A 22,750-nucleotide genomic window follows, 5' to 3' on the forward strand; every position below is an offset into this window, starting at 1 on the left:
AGTCATTTGGTTAAATCTTAGTGAAATCCGATCTCTAAAACTACCCAAAACACCAACCACTCCAATTAGGAACGAACTGCCTTTGAACTTGAATTGTCCAATTTCTTAACCCTATTTATTTCGGAACGAGCCCAAAACTTGGTCAACATCACAATATGGTGGGAGGAGTCATTTGGGTAGTTTTGAGTGAAATCCGATCTCTAGAACTATGGAATACACCAACCACTCCGATTAGGAACGAACTGCCTTTGAACATAAATTGTCCAATTTCTTACACCTATTGATTTCGGATCGAGCCCAAAACTTGGGCAACATCATAATATGGTGGGAGGAGTCATATGGTTAAATTTCAGTGAAATCCGATCTCTAGAACTACCCAAAACACCGACCACTCCAATTAGGAAAGAACTGCCCTTGAACTTGAATTGTCCAATTTCATACCCCAATTTATTTCGGATCGAGCCCAAAACTTGGGCAACATCATCGTATGGTGGGCGGAGTGATTTGGTTAAGTTTGAATGAAATCCAATCTCCAGAACTACCCAAAACACCAACCAATCCAAATAGGAACGAACTGCCTTTGAGCTTGAATTGTCCAATTTCTTAAACCTATTGATTTCGGATCGAGCCCAAAACCTGAGTAACATCATAATATGGTGGGAGGAGTCATTTGGTTAAGTTTGAGTGAAATCCGATCTCTAGAACTACCCAAAACACCAACCACTCCAATTAGGAACGAACTGCCTTTGAACATAAATTGTCCAATTTCTTACACCTATTGATTTCGGATCGAGCCCCAAACTTGGGCAACATCATAATATGGTGGGATGAGTCATTTGGTTAGTTTTGATTGAAATCCGATCTCTAGAACTTTGGAATACACCAACCACTCCGATTAGGAACAAACTGCCTTTGAACATAAATTGTCCAATTTCTTACACCTATTGATTTTGGATCGAGCTCAAAACTTGGGCAACATCATAATATGGTGGGAGGAGTCATTTGGTTAAGTTTGAGTGAAATCCGTTCTCTAGAACTACGCAAAACCCCAACCACTCCAATTAGGAACAACCTGCCTTTGAACTTGAATTGTCCAATTTCTTACACCTATTTATTTCGGATCGAGCCCAAAACTTGGGCAACATCATAATATGGTGGGAGGAGTCATTTTGTTAGTTTTCAGTGAAACCTGATCTCTAGAACTATGGAATAGACCAACCCCTCCAAAGAGGAACGAACTGCCCCTGAACTTCAATTGTCCAATTTTTTAAACCAATTGATTTCAGATCAACCCCAAAACTTGGGCAACATCATAATATGGTGGGAGGAGTCATGCGGTTAATTTCGAGTGAAATCCGATTTCTAGAACTACCCGATACACCAACCATCCCAATTAGGAACGAACTTCCTTTGAACTTGAATTGTCCAATTTCATACACCTATTGATTTCGGATCGAGCCCAAAACTTGGGCAACAACATAATATGGTGGGAGGAATCATTTGGTTAAGTTTGAGTGAAATCCGATCTTTAGAACTTCCCAAAACCCCAACCACTCCAATTAGGAACGAACTGCCTTTGAACTTGAATTGTCCAATTTCTTACACCTATTGATTTCGGATCAAGCCCAAAACCTGGGCAACATCATAATATGGTGGGAGGAGTCTTTTGGTTAAGTTTGGGTGAAATCCGATCTCTAGAACGACGCAAAACACTAACCACTCCAATTAGGAACGAACTGCCATTGAACTTGAATTGTCCAATTTCTTACCCCTATTTATTTCGGATCGAGCCCAAAACTTGGGCAACATCATAATATGGTGGGAGGAGTCAATTGGTTAAGTTTGAGTGAAGTCCGATCTATAGAATTACCCAAAACACCAACCACTCCAATTAAGTTTGAGTGAAATCCGATCTCTAGAACTACCCAAAACACCAACCACTCCAATTAGGAACGAAATGCCTTTGAACTTGAATTGTCCAATTTCTTACACCTATTGATTTCGTATCGAGCCCAAAACCTGGGCAACAACATAATATGGTGGGAGGAGTCATTCGGTTAAGTTTGAGTGAAATCCAATCTCTAGAACTACCCAAAACACCAACCACTCCAATTAGGAATGAACTGCCTTTCAACTTGAATTGTCCAATTTCTTAAACCTATTGATTTCGGATCGTGGCCAAAACTTGGGCAACATCATAATACGGTGGGAGGAGTCATTTGGTTAAGTTTAGGTGAAATCCGATCTCTAGAACTACCCAAGACACCAACCACCCCAATTAGGAACGAACTGCCTTTGAACTTGAATTGTCCAATTTCTTACACCTATTGATTTCGGATCGTGCCCAAAACCAGGGCAACAACATAATGGGGTGGGAGGTGTGATTTGGTTAGTTTTGAGTGAAATCCGATCTCTAGAACTATGGAATACACCAACCAATCCGATTAGGAACGAACTGCCTTTGAACATAAATTCTCCAATTTCTTAAACCTATTGATTTTGGATCGAGCACAAAACTTGGGCAACATCGTAATATGGTGGGTGGAGTCATTTGGTTAAGTTTGAGTGAAATCCGATCTCTAGAACTACCCAAAATACTAACCATCTCAATTAGGAACGAATTGCCTTTGAACTTGAATTGTCCAATTTCTTACACCTATTGAATTCGGATCGAGCCCAAACGTTGGGCAACATCATAATATGGGGGGTGGAGTCATTTGGTTAGTTTTGAGTGAAATCCAATCTCTAGAACTATGGAATACACCAACCACTCCGATTAGGAACAAAATGCCTTTGAACATAAATTGTACGATTTCTTACAGCTGTTGATTTCGGATCGAGCCCAAAACTTGGGAAACATCATAATACGGTGGGAGGAGTCATTTGGTTAAGTTTGTGTGAAATCCGATATCTAGAACTACCCAAAACACCAACCAGTCCAATTAGGAACGAACTGCCTTTGAACTTGAATTGTCCAATTTCTTAAACCTATTGATTTCGGATCGAGCCCAAACCTTGGGCAACAACATAATATGGTGGGAGGAGTCATTTTTTTAGTTTTGAGTGAAATCCGATCGCTAGAACTATGGAATACACCAACCACTCCGATTTGGAACGAACTGCATTTGAACATAAATTGTCCAATTTCTTACACCTATTGATTTCGGATCGAGCCCAATACTTGGGCAACATCATAACATGGTGGGAGGAGTCATTTGGTTTATTTTGAGTGAAATCCGATATCTAGAACTGCCCAATACACTACCCACGCCAATTAGGAACGAACTGCCTATGAACTTGAGTTGTCCAACTTCTTACACCAATTGATTTCGGATCGAACCCAAAAGTTGGCCAACATCATAATATGGTGGGAGGAGTCATTTGGTTAAGTTGGAGTGAAATCCGATCTCTAGAACTACCCAAAACACCAACCACTCCAATTAGGAACGAACTGCCTTCGAACTTGAATTGTCCAATTTCTTACACCTATTGATTTCAGATCGAGCCCAAAACTTGGGCAACATCATAATATGGTGGGAGTAGTCTTTTGGTTAGTTTTGAGTGAAACCCGATCTCTAGAACTATGGAATTCACCAACCACTCCGATTAGGAACGAACTGCCGTTGAACAGAAATTGTACAATTTCTTACACCTATTGATTTCGGATCGAGCCCAAACCTTGAGCAACATCATAATATGGTGGGAGGAGTCATTTGATTAAGTTTGAGTGAAATCCGATCTCCAGAACTATGGAATACACCAACCACCCCAATTAGGAACGAACTACCTTTGAACTTGAACTGTCCAATTTCTTACACCTATTGATTTCGGATCGATCCCAAAACTTGGGCAACATCATAATATGGTGGAAGGAGTCAGTTGGAAAAGTTTGGGTGAAATCCGATCTCCAGAACTACCCAAAACACCAACCACTCCAATTAGGAATGAACTGCCTATGAACTTGAATTGTCCAATTTCTTACACCTATTGATTGCGGATCGAGCCCAAAACTTGGGCAACATCAAAATATGGTGGGAGGAGTCATTTGGTTCAGTTTGAGTGAAATCCGATCTCTAGAACTACACAAAACACCAACCACTCCAATATGGAACGAACTGCCTTTGAACTTGAATTGTCCAATTTCTTACACCTATTGAATTCGGATCGAGCCCAAACGTTGGGCAACATCATAATATGGGGGGAGGAGTCATTTGGTAAAGTTTGAGTGCAATCCGATCTCTAGAACTACCCAAAACACCATCCACTCCAATTAGGAACGAACTTCCTTTGAACTTGAATTGTCCAATTTCTTACACCTATTGATTTCGGATCTAGCCCAAAGCTTGGGCAACATCATAATATGGTGGGAGGAGTCATTTGGTTAAGTTTGAGTGAAATCCGATCTCTTGAACTACTCAAAACACCAACCACTCCAATTAGGAACGAACTGCCTTTGAAGTTGAATTGTCCAATTTCTTACACCTATTGATTTCGGATCGAGCCCAAAACTTGGGCAACATCATAATATGGTGGGAGGAGTCATTTGGTTAAGTTTGACCGAAATCCGATCTCTAGAACTACCAAAAACACCAACCACTCCAATTAGGAACGAACTGCCTTGAACTTGAATTGTCCAATTTCTTAAACCTATTGATTTCGGATCTAGCCCAAAACTTGGGCAACACCATAATATGGTGGGAGGAGTCATTTGCTTAGGTTTGGGTGAAATCCGATCCCTAGAACTACCCAAAATACCAACCACTCCGATTTGGAACGAACTGCCTTTGAACTTGAATTGTCCAAGTTCTTAAACCTGTTGATTTCGGATCGAGCCCAAAACTTGGGCAACATCATAATATGGTGGGAGGAGTCCTTTGGTCAGTTTTGAGTGAAATCCGATCTCTAGAACTGTGGAATACACCAACCACTCCGATTAGGAACGAGCTGCCTTTGAACATGAATTGTCCAATTTCTTACACCTATTGATTTCGGATTGAGCCCAAAACTTGGGCAACATCATAATATGGTGGGAGGAGTCATTTGGTTAAGTTTGACTGAAATCCGATCTCTAGAACTACCAAAAACACCAACCACTCCAATTAGGAACGAACTGCCTTGAACTTGAATTGTCCAATTTCTTAAACCTATTGATTTCGGATCTAGCCCAAAACTTGGGCAACACCATAATATGGTGGGAGGAGTCATTTGGTTAGTTTTGGGTGAAATCCGATCCCTAGACCTACCCAAAATACCAACCACTCCGATTTGGAACGAACTGCCTTTGAACTTGAATTGTCCAAGTTCTTAAACCTGTTGATTTCGGATCGAGCCCAAAACTTGGGCAACATCATAATATGGTGGGAGGAGTCCTTTGGTCAGTTTTGAGTGATATCCGATCTCCAGAACTGTGGAATACACCAACCACTCCGATTAGGAACGAGCTGCCTTTGAACATGAATTGTCCAATTTCTTACACCTATTGATTTCGGATCGAGCCCAAAACTTGGGCAACAACATAATATGGTGGGAGGAGAGATTTGGATAAGTTTGAGTGATATCTGATCTCTAGAACTACCCAAAACACCAACCACTCGAATTAGGAAGGAACTGCCTTTGAACTTGAATTGTCCAATTTCTTACACCTATTGATTTCGGATCGAGCCCAAAACTTGGGCAACAACATAATATGGTGGGTGGAGTCATTTGGTTGATTTTGAGTTTAATCCGATCTCTAGAACTACCCAAAACACCAACCACTCTAATAAGGAAAGAACTGCCTTTGAACATGAATTGTCCAATTTCTTTCACCTATTGATTTCTGATCGAGCCCAAACTGGGGCAACATCATAATATGATGGGAGGCGTCATTTGCTTAAGTTTGAGTAAAATCCGATCTTTAGAACTACCCAAAACCCCAACCACTCCAATTAGTAACGAACTGCCTTTGAACTTGAATTGTCCAATTGCTTACACCTATTGATTTCGGATCGAGCCCAAAACTTGGGCAACATCATATTATGGTGGGAGGAGTCATTTGGTTAGTTTTGAGTGAAATCCGATCCCTAGAAGTATGCAATACACAAACCACTCCGATTAGTAACGAACTGCCTTTGAACTTGAATTGTCCAATTTCTTACACCTATTGATTTCGGATCGAGCCCAAAACTTGGGCAACATCATAATATGGTGGGAGGAGTCATTTGGTCAGTTTTGAGTGAAATCCGATCTCTAGAACTGTGGAATACAAAAACCACTCCGATTAGGAACGAACTGCCGTTGAACATAAATGGTCCACTTTCTTTCACCTATTGATTTCGGATCGAGCCCAAAACTTGGGCAACATCATAAGATGCTGGGAGGAGTCATTTGGTTAGTTTTGAGTGAAATCTGATCTCTAGAACTATGGAATACACCAACCACTCCGATTAGGAACGAACTGCCTTTGAACATACATTGTCCAATTTCTTACACCTATTGATTTCAGATCGAGCCCAAAACGTGGGCAACGTCATAATATGGTGGGAGGAGTCATTTGGTTAACTTTGAGTGAAATCTGATCTCTAGAACTACCCAAAACACCAACCACTCCAATTAGGAACGAAATGCCTTTGAACTTGAATTGTCCAATTTCTTACACCTATTGATTTCGGATCGAGCCCAAAACTTGGGCAACAACATAATATGGTGGGTGGAGTCATTTGGTTGATTTTGAGTTTAATCCGATCTCTAGAACTACCCAAAACATCAACCACTCCAATTAGGAACGAACTGCCTTTGAACTTGAACTGTCCAATTTATTACACCTATTGATTTCGGATCATGCCCAAAACTTGGGCAACATCATAATATGGTGGGTGGAGTCATTTGGTTAAGTTTGAGTGAAATCCGATCTCTAGAACTACCCAAAACACCAACCACTCCAATTAGGAACGAACTGCATTTGGGCTTGAACTGTCCAATTTCTTACCCCTATTGATTTCGGATAGAGCTTAAAACTTCGGCAACCTCATAATTTGGTGGGAGGTGTCATTTGGATAGTTTTAAGTGAAATATGATCTCTAGAAGTATGGAATACACCAACCACTCCGATTAGGAACGAGCTGCCTTTGAACATAAATTGTCCAATTTCTTACACCTGTTGATTTCGGATCGAGCCCAAAACTTGGGCAACATCATAATATGGTGGGAGGAGTCATTTGGTTAGTTTTGAGTGAAATCCGATCTCTAGAACTATGGAATACACCAACCACTCCAATTAGGAACGAGCTGTCTTTGAATATAAATTGTCCAATTTCTTACACCTATTGGTTTCGGATCGAGCCCAAAAGTTGGGCAACATCATAATATGGTGGGAGGAGTCATTTGGTTAGTTTTGAGTGAAATCCGATCTCTAGAACTGTGGAATACACCAACCACTCCGATTAGGAACGAACTCCCTTTGAACATAAATTGTCCAATTTCTTACACCTATTGATTTCGGATCGAGAGCAAAACTTGGGCAACATCATAATATGGTGGGAGGAGTCATTTGGTTGAGTTTGAGAGAAATCCGATCTCTAGAACTACCCAAAACACCAACCACTCCAATTAGGAACAAACTGCCTTTGAACTTGAATTGTCCAATTTCTTACACCTATTGATTTCGGATCGAGCCCAAAAGTTGGGCAACCTCATAATATGGTGGGAGGAGTCATTTGGTTAGTTTTTAGTGAAATCCGATCTCTAGAACTATGGATTACACCAACCACTCCGACTAGGAACGAACTGCCTTTGAATATAAATTGTCCAATTTCTTACACCTAGTGATTTCGGATCGAGCCCAAAACTTGGGCAACATCATAATATGGTGGGAGGAGTCATTTGGTTAAGTTTGAGTGAAATCCGATCTGTTGAATTACCCAAAACCCCAACCACTCCAATTAGGAACGAACTGCCTTTGAACTTGAATTGTCCAATTTCTTACACCTATTGATTTCGGATTGAGCCCAAAACAGGGGCAACAAAATAATATAGTGAGAGGAGTCATTTGGTTAAGTTTGAGTGAAATCCGATCTCTAGAACTACGGAATACACCAACCACTCCGATTAGGAACGAACTGCCTTTGAACATAAATTGTCCAATTTCTTACACCTATTGATTTCGGATCTAGCCCAAAACTTGGGCAACATCATAATATGGTGGGGGGAGTCATTTGGTTAAGTTTGAGAGAAATCCGATCTCAAGAACTACCCAAAACCCCAACCACTCCAATTAGGAACGAACTGCCGTTGAACTTGAATTGTCCAATTTCTTACATCTATTGATTTCGGATCGAGCCCAAAACTTGGGCAACAACATAATATGGTGGGAGGAGTCATTTGGTTAGTTTTGAGGGAAATCCGATCTCTAGAACTATGGAATACACCAACCACTCCGATTAGGACCGAACTGCCTGTGAACATAAATTGTCCAATTTCTTACACCTATTGATTTCGGATCGAGCCCAAAACTTGGGCAACATCATAATATGGTCGGAGGAGTCATTTGGTTAAGCTTGAGTGAAATCCGATCTCTAGAACTACCCAAAACACCAACCACTCCAATTTGGAACGAACTGCCATTGAACTTGAATTGTCCAATTTCTTTCACCTACTGATTTCGGATCAACCCCAAAACATGGGCAACAACATAATATGGTGGGAGGAGTCATTTGGTTAAGTTTGAGTGAAATCCAATCTCTAGAACAACCCAAAACACCAACCACTCCAATTTGGAACGAACTGCCATTGAACTTGAATTGTCCAGTTTCTTTCACCTACTGATTTCGGATCAACCCCAAAACATGGGCAACAACATAACATGGTGGGAGGAGTCATTTGGTTAAGTTTGAGTGAAATCCGATCTCTAGAACTACCCAAAACACCAACCACTCCAATTTGTAACGAACTGCCTTTGAACTTGAATTGTCCAACTTCTTACACCTATTGATTTCAGATCGGGCCCAAAACTTGGGCAATATCATAATATGGTGGGAGGAGTCATGTGGTTAATTTTGAGTGAAATCTGATCTCTAGAACTGCCCAAATACACCAACCATCCCAATTAGGAACGAACTGCCTGTGAAATTGAATTGTCCAATTTCTTACACCTATTGATTTCGGATCAACCCCAAAACTTGGGAAACAACATAATATGGTGGGAGGAGTCATTCGGTTAATTTTGAGTGCATTTCGATCTCTAGAACTATAGAATACCCCAACCACTCCGACTATGAACGAACTTCCTTTGAACATAAATTGTCCAATTTCATACACCTATTGATTTCGGATCGAGCCCAAAACTTGGGCAACATCATCATATGGTGGGTGTAGTCATTTGGTTAATTTTGTGTGCAATCCGATCTCTTGAACTACCCAACATCCCAACCACCCCAATTAGGAACGAACTGCCATGGAACTTGAATTGTCCAATTTCTTTCACCTACGGATTTGGGATAAACCCCAAAACTTCGGGAACAACATAATATGGAGAGAGGAGTCATTCGGTTCAATTTGACTGAAATCCGATCTCTAGAACTATGGAATACCCCAACCACTTCAATTAGGAACGACTTGCCTTTGAACTTGAATTGTACAATTTCTTACACCTATTGATTTCGGATCGAGCCCAAAACTTGGGCAACATCATAATATGGTGGGAGGAGTCATTTGGTTAAGTTTGAGTGAAATCCAATTTCTAGAACTACCCAAAACACCAACCACTCCAACTAGGAACGAACTGCCTTTGAACTCGAATTGTCCAATTTCTTACACCTATTGATTTCGGATCGGGCCCAAAACTTGGGCCACATCATAATATGGTGGGAGGAGTCATTTGGTTAAGTTTGAGTGAAATCCGACCACTAGAACTACCCAAAACACTAACCAATCCAATTAGGAACGAACTGCCTTTGAACACGAATTGTCCAATTTCTTGCACCTATTGATTTCGTATCGAGCGCGAAACTTGGGCAAGATCATAATATGGTGGGAGGAGTCATTTGGTTTGTTTTGAGTGAAATCTGATCTCTAGAACTATGGAATAAACCAACCACTACGATTGGGAACGAACTGCCTTAGAAGATAAATTGTCCAATTTCTTACACCTATTGATTTCGGATCGAGCCCAAAACTTGGGCAACATCGTAATATGGTGGGAGGAGTCACTTGGTTTTGTTTGAGTGAAATCCGATCTCTAGAACTACCCAAAACACCAACCACTCCAATTAGGAACGAACTGCCTTTAAACTTGAATTGTCCAGTTTCTTACACCTATTGATTTCGGATCGAGAGCAAAACTTGGGCAACATCATAATATGGTGGGAGGAGTCATTTGGTTGAGTTTGAGAGAAATCCGATCTCTAGAACTACCCAAAACACCAACCACTCCAATTTGGAACGAACTGCCTTTGAACTTGAATTGTCCAATTTCTTACACCTATTGATTTCGGATCGATCCCAAAACATGGGCAACATCATTATATTGTCGGAGGAGTCATTTGGTTAGTTTTGAGTGAAATCCGATCTCTAGAACTATGGAATACACCAACCACTCCGATTAGGAACGAAATGCGTTTGAAGATAAATTGTCCAATTTCTTACACCTATTGATTTCGGATCGAGCCCAAAACTTGGGCAACATCATAATATGGTGGGAGGAGTCATTTGGTTATGTTTGAGTGAAATCCGATCTCTTGAAATGCCCAAAACACCAACCACCCCAATTAGGAACGAACTGCCTTGGAACTCGAATTGTCCATTTTCTTACACCTATTGATTTCGGATCTAGCCCAAAACAAGGGCAACATCATAATGTGGTGGGAGGAGTGAATTGGTTAAGTTTGAGTGAAATCCGATCTCTAGAACTATCCAAAACACCAACCACTCCAATTAGGAATGAACTGCCTTAGAAGATAAATTGTCCAATTTCTTGCACCTATTGATTTCGGAACGAGCCCAAAACATGGGCAACATCATAATATGGTGGGAGGAGTCATTTGGTTATGTTTGAGTGAAATCCGATCTCTAGAACTACGCAAAACACCAACCACTCCAATTAGGAACAAACTGCCTTTGAACTTTCATTGTCCAATTATTTACACCTACTTATTTCAGATCGAGCCCAAAAGTTGGGCACCATTATAATATGGTGGGAGGTGTCATTTGGTTAAGTTTGAGTGAAATCCGATCTCTAGAACTACCCAAAACACCATCCACACCTATTAGGAACGAACTGCCTTGGAACTCGAATTGTCCAATTTCTTACACCTACTAATTTCGGATCGAGCCCAAAACTTGGGCAATATCATAATATGGTTGGAGGAGTCATTTGGTTAAGTTTGTGTGAAATCCGATCTCTAGAACAACCCAAAACACCATCCACACCTATTAGGAACGAACTGCCTTTGAACTTGAATTGTCCAATTTCTTACACCAATTGATTTCGGATCGAGCCAAAAACTGGGGCAACATCATAATATGGTGGGAGGAGTCATTTGGTTGGTTTTGAGTGAAATCCGATCTCTAGAACTATGGAATACACCAACCACTCCGGTTAGGAACGAACTGCCATTGAACATAAATTGTCCAATTTCTTACACCTATTGATTTCGGATCGAGCCCAAAACTTGGGCAACATCATAATATGGTAGGAGGAGTTATTTGGTCAAGTATGAGAGAAATCGGATCTCTAGAGCTACCCAAAACACCAACCACTCCAATTAGGAACGAACTGCCTTTGAACTTGAAGAGTCCAATTTCTTACACCTATTGATTTCGGATCGAGCCCAAAACTTGGGCAACATCATAATATGGTGGGAGTAGTCGTTTGGTTAGTTTTGAGTGAAATCCTATCTATTGAACAGTGGAATACACCAACCACTCCAATTAGGAACGAACTGTCTTTGAACATAAATTGTCCAATTTCTTACACCTATTGATTTCGGATCGAGCCCAGAACTTGGGCAACAACATAATATGGTGGGAGGAGTCATTTGGTTAATTTTGAGTGAAATCGAATCTCTAGAACTACCCAAAACACCAACCACTCCAATTAGGAACGAAGTACCTTGGAACTCGAATTGTCCATTTTCTTACAGCTACTGATTTCGGATCGAGCCCAAAATTTGGGCACCAATATAATATGGTGGGAGGTGTCATTTGGTTAAGTTTGAGTGAAATCCGATCTCTAGAACTACCCAAAACACCAACCACTCCAATTAGGAACGAACTGCCTGTGAACTCGAATTGTCCAATTTCTTACACCTATTGATTTCGGATCGAGCCCAAAACATGGGCAACATTATAATATGGTGGGAGGTGTCATTTGGTTAAGTTTGAGTGAAATCCGATCTCTTGAACTACCCAAAACACCAACCACTCCAATTAAGAACGAACTGCCTTTGAACTTGAATTGTCCAATTTCTTATACCTATTGATTTTGGATCGAGCCCAAAACTTGGGTAACATCATAATATGGTGGGAGGAGTCATTTGGTTAGTTTTGAGTGAAATCTAATCTCTAGAACTATGGAATACCCCAACCACTCCGATGAGGAACGAACTGCCTTTGAACATAAATTGTCCAATTTCTTACACCTGTTGATTTCGGATCGAGCCCAAAACTTGGGCAACATCATAATATGGTGGGAGGAGTCATTTGGTTAGTTTTGAGTGAAATCCGATCTCTAGAACTATGGAATACACCAACCACTCCAATTAGGAACGAGCTGTCTTTGAATATAAATTGTCCAATTTCTTACACCTATTGGTTTCGGATCGAGCCCAAAAGTTGGGCAACATCATAATATGGTGGGAGGAGTCATTTGGTTAGTTTTGAGTGAAATCCGATCTCTAGAACTGTGGAATACACCAACCACTCCGATTAGGAACGAACTCCCTTTGAACATAAATTGTCCAATTTCTTACACCTATTGATTTCGGATCGAGAGCAAAACTTGGGCAACATCATAATATGGTGGGAGGAGTCATTTGGTTGAGTTTGAGAGAAATCCGATCTCTAGAACTACCCAAAACACCAACCACTCCAATTAGGAACAAACTGCCTTTGAACTTGAATTGTCCAATTTCTTACACCTATTGATTTCGGATCGAGCCCAAAAGTTGGGCAACCTCATAATATGGTGGGAGGAGTCATTTGGTTAGTTTTTAGTGAAATCCGATCTCTAGAACTATGGATTACACCAACCACTCCGACTAGGAACGAACTGCCTTTGAATATAAATTGTCCAATTTCTTACACCTAGTGATTTCGGATCGAGCCCAAAACTTGGGCAACATCATAATATGGTGGGAGGAGTCATTTGGTTAAGTTTGAGTGAAATCCGATCTGTTGAATTACCCAAAACCCCAACCACTCCAATTAGGAACGAACTGCCTTTGAACTTGAATTGTCCAATTTCTTACACCTATTGATTTCGGATTGAGCCCAAAACAGGGGCAACAAAATAATATAGTGAGAGGAGTCATTTGGTTAAGTTTGAGTGAAATCCGATCTCTAGAACTACGGAATACACCAACCACTCCGATTAGGAACGAACTGCCTTTGAACATAAATTGTCCAATTTCTTACACCTATTGATTTCGGATCTAGCCCAAAACTTGGGCAACATCATAATATGGTGGGGGGAGTCATTTGGTTAAGTTTGAGAGAAATCCGATCTCAAGAACTACCCAAAACCCCAACCACTCCAATTAGGAACGAACTGCCGTTGAACTTGAATTGTCCAATTTCTTACATCTATTGATTTCGGATCGAGCCCAAAACTTGGGCAACAACATAATATGGTGGGAGGAGTCATTTGGTTAGTTTTGAGGGAAATCCGATCTCTAGAACTATGGAATACACCAACCACTCCGATTAGGACCGAACTGCCTGTGAACATAAATTGTCCAATTTCTTACACCTATTGATTTCGGATCGAGCCCAAAACTTGGGCAACATCATAATATGGTCGGAGGAGTCATTTGGTTAAGCTTGAGTGAAATCCGATCTCTAGAACTACCCAAAACACCAACCACTCCAATTTGGAACGAACTGCCATTGAACTTGAATTGTCCAATTTCTTTCACCTACTGATTTCGGATCAACCCCAAAACATGGGCAACAACATAATATGGTGGGAGGAGTCATTTGGTTAAGTTTGAGTGAAATCCAATCTCTAGAACAACCCAAAACACCAACCACTCCAATTTGGAACGAACTGCCATTGAACTTGAATTGTCCAGTTTCTTTCACCTACTGATTTCGGATCAACCCCAAAACATGGGCAACAACATAACATGGTGGGAGGAGTCATTTGGTTAAGTTTGAGTGAAATCCGATCTCTAGAACTACCCAAAACACCAACCACTCCAATTTGTAACGAACTGCCTTTGAACTTGAATTGTCCAACTTCTTACACCTATTGATTTCAGATCGGGCCCAAAACTTGGGCAATATCATAATATGGTGGGAGGAGTCATGTGGTTAATTTTGAGTGAAATCTGATCTCTAGAACTGCCCAAATACACCAACCATCCCAATTAGGAACGAACTGCCTGTGAAATTGAATTGTCCAATTTCTTACACCTATTGATTTCGGATCAACCCCAAAACTTGGGAAACAACATAATATGGTGGGAGGAGTCATTCGGTTAATTTTGAGTGCATTTCGATCTCTAGAACTATAGAATACCCCAACCACTCCGACTAAGAACGAACTTCCTTTGAACATAAATTGTCCAATTTCATACACCTATTGATTTCGGATCGAGCCCAAAACTTGGGCAACATCATCATATGGTGGGTGTAGTCATTTGGTTAATTTTGTGTGCAATCCGATCTCTTGAACTACCCAACATCCCAACCACCCCAATTAGGAACGAACTGCCATGGAACTTGAATTGTCCAATTTCTTTCACCTACGGATTTGGGATAAACCCCAAAACTTCGGGAACAACATAATATGGAGAGAGGAGTCATTCGGTTCAATTTGACTGAAATCCGATCTCTAGAACTATGGAATACCCCAACCACTTCAATTAGGAACGACTTGCCTTTGAACTTGAATTGTACAATTTCTTACACCTATTGATTTCGGATCGAGCCCAAAACTTGGGCAACATCATAATATGGTGGGAGGAGTCATTTGGTTAAGTTTGAGTGAAATCCAATTTCTAGAACTACCCAAAACACCAACCACTCCAACTAGGAACGAACTGCCTTTGAACTCGAATTGTCCAATTTCTTACACCTATTGATTTCGGATCGGGCCCAAAACTTGGGCCACATCATAATATGGTGGGAGGAGTCATTTGGTTAAGTTTGAGTGAAATCCGACCACTAGAACTACCCAAAACACTAACCAATCCAATTAGGAACGAACTGCCTTTGAACACGAATTGTCCAATTTCTTGCACCTATTGATTTCGTATCGAGCGCGAAACTTGGGCAAGATCATAATATGGTGGGAGGAGTCATTTGGTTTGTTTTGAGTGAAATCTGATCTCTAGAACTATGGAATAAACCAACCACTACGATTGGGAACGAACTGCCTTAGAAGATAAATTGTCCAATTTCTTACACCTATTGATTTCGGATCGAGCCCAAAACTTGGGCAACATCGTAATATGGTGGGAGAAGTCACTTGGTTTTGTTTGAGTGAAATCCGATCTCTAGAACTACCCAAAACACCAACCACTCCAATTAGGAACGAACTGCCTTTAAACTTGAATTGTCCAGTTTCTTACACCTATTGATTTCGGATCGAGAGCAAAACTTGGGCAACATCATAATATGGTGGGAGGAGTCATTTGGTTGAGTTTGAGAGAAATCCGATCTCTAGAACTACCCAAAACACCAACCACTCCAATTTGGAACGAACTGCCTTTGAACTTGAATTGTCCAATTTCTTACACCTATTGATTTCGGATCGATCCCAAAACATGGGCAACATCATTATATTGTCGGAGGAGTCATTTGGTTAGTTTTGAGTGAAATCCGATCTCTAGAACTATGGAATACACCAACCACTCCGATTAGGAACGAAATGCGTTTGAAGATAAATTGTCCAATTTCTTACACCTATTGATTTCGGATCGAGCCCAAAACTTGGGCAACATCATAATATGGTGGGAGGAGTCATTTGGTTATGTTTGAGTGAAATCCGATCTCTTGAAATGCCCAAAACACCAACCACCCCAATTAGGAACGAACTGCCTTGGAACTCGAATTGTCCATTTTCTTACACCTATTGATTTCGGATCTAGCCCAAAACAAGGGCAACATCATAATGTGGTGGGAGGAGTGAATTGGTTAAGTTTGAGTGAAATCCGATCTCTAGAACTATCCAAAACACCAACCACTCCAATTAGGAATGAACTGCCTTAGAAGATAAATTGTCCAATTTCTTGCACCTATTGATTTCGGAACGAGCCCAAAACATGGGCAACATCATAATATGGTGGGAGGAGTCATTTGGTTATGTTTGAGTGAAATCCGATCTCTAGAACTACGCAAAACACCAACCACTCCAATTAGGAACAAACTGCCTTTGAACTTTCATTGTCCAATTATTTACACCTACTTATTTCAGATCGAGCCCAAAAGTTGGGCACCATTATAATATGGTGGGAGGTGTCATTTGGTTAAGTTTGAGTGAAATCCGATCTCTAGAACTACCCAAAACACCATCCACACCTATTAGGAACGAACTGCCTTGGAACTCGAATTGTCCAATTTCTTACACCTACTAATTTCGGATCGAGCCCAAAACTTGGGCAATATCATAATATGGTTGGAGGAGTCATTTGGTTAAGTTTGTGTGAAATCCGATCTCTAGAACAACCCAAAACACCATCCACACCTATTAGGAACGAACTGCCTTTGAACTTGAATTGTCCAATTTCTTACACCAATTGATTTCGGATCGAGCCAAAAACTGGGGCAACATCATAATATGGTGGGAGGAGTCATTTGGTTGGTTTTGAGTGAAATCCGATCTCTAGAACTATGGAATACACCAACCACTCCGGTTAGGAACGAACTGCCATTGAACATAAATTGTCCAATTTCTTACACCTATTGATTTCGGATCGAGCCCAAAACTTGGGCAACATCATAATATGGTAGGAGGAGTTATTTGGTCAAGTATGAGAGAAATCGGATCTCTAGAGCTACCCAAAACACCAACCACTCCAATTAGGAACGAACTGCCTTTGAACTTGAAGAGTCCAATTTCTTACACCTATTGATTTCGGATCGAGCCCAAAACTTGGGCAACATCATAATATGGTGGGAGTAGTCGTTTGGTTAGTTTTGAGTGAAATCCTATCTATTGAACAGTGGAATACACCAACCACTCCAATTAGGAACGAACTGTCTTTGAACATAAATTGTCCAATTTCTTACACCTATTGATTTCGGATCGAGCCCAGAACTTGGGCAACAACATAATATGGTGGGAGGAGTCATTTGGTTAATTTTGAGTGAAATCGAATCTCTAGAACTACCCAAAACACCAACCACTCCAATTAGGAACGAAGTACCTTGGAACTCGAATTGTCCATTTTCTTACAGCTACTGATTTCGGATCGAGCCCAAAATTTGGGCACCAATATAATATGGTGGGAGGTGTCATTTGGTTAAGTTTGAGTGAAATCCGATCTCTAGAACTACCCAAAACACCAACCACTCCAATTAGGAACGAACTGCCTGTGAACTCGAATTGTCCAATTTCTTACACCTATTGATTTCGGATCGAGCCCAAAACATGGGCAACATTATAATATGGTGGGAGGTGTCATTTGGTTAAGTTTGAGTGAAATCCGATCTCTTGAACTACCCAAAACACCAACCACTCCAATTAAGAACGAACTGCCTTTGAACTTGAATTGTCCAATTTCTTATACCTATTGATTTTGGATCGAGCCCAAAACTTGGGTAACATCATAATATGGTGGGAGGAGTCATTTGGTTAGTTTTGAGTGAAATCTAATCTCTAGAACTATGGAATACCCCAACCACTCCGATGAGGAACGAACTGCCTTTGAACATAAATTGTCCAATTTCTTACACCTATTGATTTCGGATCGAGCCCAAAACTTGGGCAACAACATAATATGGTGGGAGGAGTCATTTGGTTAGTTTTGAGTGAAATCCGATCTCTAGAACTATGGAATACACCAACCACTACGATTAGGAACGAATTGCCTTTGAACATACATTGTCCAATTTCTTACACCTACTGATTTCGGATCGAGCCCAAAACTTGGGCAACATCATAATATGGTGGGCGGAGTCATTTGGTTATGTTTGAGTGAAATCCGATCTCTAGAACTACCCAAAACACCGACCACTCCAATTAGGAACGAACTGCCTTAGAAGATAAATTGTCCAATTTCTTACACCTGTTTAGTTCGGATCGAGCCCAAAACTTGGGAAACTTGATAATATGGTGGGAGGAGTCGTTTGGTTAGTTTTGAGTGAAATCCGATCTCTAGAACTATGGAATACACCAACCACTACGATTAGGAACGAATTGCCTTTGAACATACATTGTCCAATTTCTTACACCTACTGATTTCGGATCGAGCCCAAAACTTGGGCAATATCCTAATATGGTGGGAGGAGTGATTCGGTTCATTTTGAGTGAAATCCGATCTCTAGAACTACCCAAAACATCAGGCACTCCAATTAGGAACGAACTGCCTTCGAACTTGAATTGTCCAATTTCTTACACCTATTGAATTCGGATCGAACCCAAAACTTGGGCAACATCATAATATGGTGGGAGGAGTCATTTGGTTTGTTTTGAGTGAAATCCGATCTCTTGAACTATGGAATACACCAACCACTCCGGTTAGGAACGAACTGCCATTGAACATAAATTGTCCAATTTCTTACACCTATTGATTTCGGATCGATCCCAAAACTTGGGCAACATCGTAATATGGTGGGAGGAGTCATTTGTTTAAGTTTGAGTGAAATCCGATCTATAGAAATACCCAAAACACCAGCCACTCCAATTAGGAACGAACTGCCTTTCAACTTGATTTGTCCAATTTCTTACATCTATTGATTTCGGATCGAGCCCAAAACTTGGGCAATATCATAATATGGTGGGAGGAGTCGTTTGGTTAAGTTTGTGTGAAATCCGATCTCTAGAACAACCCAAACCACCATCCACACCAATTAGGAACGAACTGCCTTTGAACTTGAATTGTCCAATTTCTTACACCAATTGATTTCGGATCGAGCCAAAAACTTGGGCAACATCATAATATGGTCGAAGGAGTCATTTGGTTAGTTTTGATTAAAATCTGATGTCTAGAACTATGAAATACCCCAACCACTCCGATTAGGAACAATTTGCCTTTGAACTCGAATTGTCCAATTTCTTACACCTATTGATTTCGGATCGAGCCCAAAACTTGGGCAACATCACAATATGATGGGAGGAGTCATTTGGTTTGTTTTGAGTGCAATCCGATCTATAGAACTATGGAATACACCAACCACTCCGATTAGGAACGAAGTGCCATTGAACATAAATTGTCCAATTTCTTACACCTATTGATTTCGGATCGAGCCCAAAACTTGGGCAACAACATAATATGGTGGGAGGAGTCATTTGGTTAATTTTGAGTGAAATCCAATCTCTAGAACTACCCAATACACCAACCACCCTAATTAGGAACGAACTGACTTTGAACTTGAATTGTCCAATTTCTTACACCTAATGATTTCGGATCGAGCCTAAAACTTGGGCAACATCATAATATGGTGGGAGGAGTCATTTGGTTAATTTTGAGTGAAATCCGATCTCCAGAACTACCCAATACACCAACCACCGTAATGAGGAACGAACTGCTTTTGAACTTGAATTGTCCAATTTTTTACACCTATTGATTTCGGATCGAGCCCCAATCTTTTGCAACACTATAATATGGTGGGAGGAGTCATTTGGTTAAGTTTGAGTGAAATCCGATCTCTAGGACTACCCAAAACACCAACCACGCCAATTAGAAACGAACTGCCTGTGAACTTCATTTGTCCAATTTCTTACACCTATTGATTTCGGATCGGGCCCAAAACTTGGGTAACAACATAATATGGTGGGAGGAGTCATCTGGTTAGTTTTGAGTGAAATCCGATCTCTAGAACTGTGGAATACACCAACCACTCCGATTAGGAACGAACTTCCTTTGAACATGAATTGTCCAATTTCTTACACCTATTGATTTCGGATCTAGCCCAAAACTTGGGCAACATCATAATATGGTGGGAGGTGTCATTTGGTTAGTTTTGAGTGAAATCTGATCTCTTGAACAATGGAATACACCAACCACTCCTATTAGGAACGAACTTGCTTTGAACATAAATTGTCCAATTTCTTACACCTATTGATTTTGGATCGAGCCCAAAACTTGGGCAACAACATAATATGGTGGGAGGAGTCATTTGGTTAAGTTTGAGTGAAATCCGATCTCTAGGACTACCCAAAACACCAACCACGCCAATTAGAAACGAACTGCCTGTGAACTTCATTTGTCCAATTTCTTACACCTATTGATTTCGGATCGAGCCCAAAACTTGGGCAACATCATAACATGGTGGGAGGAGTCATTTGGTTAGTTTTGAGTGAAATCCGATCTCTAGAACTGTGGAATACACCAACCACTCCGATTAGGAACGAACTTCCTTTGAACATGAATTGTCCAATTTCTTACACCTATTGATTTCGGATCTAGCCCAAAACTTGGGCAACATCATAATATGGTGGGAGGTGTCATTTGGTTAGTTTTGAGTGAAATCCGATCTCTTGAACAATGGAATACACCAACCACTCCTATTAGGAACGAACTTGCTTTGAACATAAATTGTCCAATTTCTTACACCTATTGATTTTGGATCGAGCCCAAAACTTGGGCAACAACATAATATGGTGGGAGGAGTCATTTGGTTAAGTTTGAGTGAAATCCGATCTCTAGAACTATGGAATACAGCAACCACTCCGATTAGGAAAGAACTGCTACGAACATAAATTGCCCAATTTCTTACACCTATTGATCTCGGATCGAGCCCAAAACTTGGGCAACATCATAATATGGTGGGAGGAGTCATTTGGTTAAGTTTGAGTGAAATCCGATCTCTAGAACTACCCAAAACACCAACCACTCCAATTAGGAACGTACTGCCTTTGAACTTGAATTGTCCAATTTCTTATACCTATTGATTTCGGATCGAGCGCAAAACTTGGGCAACATCAAAATACGGTGGAAGGAGTCATTTGGTTTAGTTAGAGTGAAATGCAATCTCTAGAACTACCCAAAACACAAACCACTCCAATTAGAAACGAACTGCCTTTGAACTTGAATTGTCCAATTTCTTACACCAAATGATTTCGGATCGACCCCAAATCATGGGCGACATTAGAATATGGTGGGAGAAGTCATTTGGTCAAGTTTGAGGGAAATCCGATCTCTAGAACTATGGAATACACCGACCACTTCGATTAGGAACGAACTGCCTTCGAACATAAATTGTTCAATTTCTTACACCTATTGATTTCGGATCGAGCCCAAAACTTGGGCAACATCGTAATATGGTGGGAGGAGTGATTTGGTTAAGTTTGAGTGAAATCCGATCTCTAGAACTACCCAAAACACCAACCACTCCAATTTGGAACGAACTGCTTTTGAACTTGAATTGTCCAATTTCTTACACCTATTGATTTCGGATCGAGCCCAAAACTTGGGCAACCTCATAATATGGTGGGAGGAGTCATTTGGTTAGTTTTCAGTGAAATCCGATCTCTAGAAGTATGGAATACACCAACCACTCCGATTAGGAACGAACTGCCTTTGAACATAAATTGTCCAATTTCTTACACCAATTGAATTCGGATCGAGCCCAAAACTTGGCCAACATCATAATATGGTGGGACACGTCCTTTGGTTAAGTTTGAGTGAAATCCGATCTCTAGAACTACCCAAAACACCAACCACTCCAATTCGAAACCGACTGCCTTTAAATTTGAATTCTCCAATTTCTTAGACCTTTTGATTTCGGATCGAGCCCAAAACTTGGGCAACATTATAACATGGTGGGAGGACTCATTTGCTTAAGTTTGAGTGAAATCCAATCTCTAGAACTAACCAAAACACCAGCCACTCCAATTAGGAACGAACTGCCTTTGAACTTGAATTGTCCAATTTCTTACACCTACTGATTTCGGATCGAGCCCAAAACTTGGGCAACATCATAATATGGTGGGAGGAGTCATTTGCTCAAGTTTGAGTGAAATCCAATCCCTAGAACTAACCAAAACACCAGCCATTCCAATTAGGAACGAACTGCCTTTGAACTTGATTTGTCCAATTTCTTACACCTATAGATTTCGGATCGAGCCCAAAACTTGGGCAACATCATAACATGGTGGGAGGAGTCATTTGGTTAGTTTTGTGTGAAATCCGATCTCTAGAACTATGGAATACACCAACCACTCCGATTAGGAATGAACTGCCATTGAACATAAATTGTCCAATTTCTTACACCTATTGATTTCGGATCGAGCCTAAAACTTGGGCAACACCATAATATGGTGGGAGGAGTCATTTGGTTAAGTTCGAGTGAAATCCGATCTCCAGAACTACCCCAAACACCAACCACTCCAATTAGGAATGAACTGCCTTTGAACCTAAATTGTCCAATTTCTTACACCTATTGATTT

Source organism: Prunus avium, chromosome 5, assembly GCF_965620075.1.
Source record: "Prunus avium chromosome 5, drPruAviu1.hap1.1, whole genome shotgun sequence".
Classification (NCBI taxonomy): Eukaryota; Viridiplantae; Streptophyta; class Magnoliopsida; order Rosales; family Rosaceae; genus Prunus; species Prunus avium.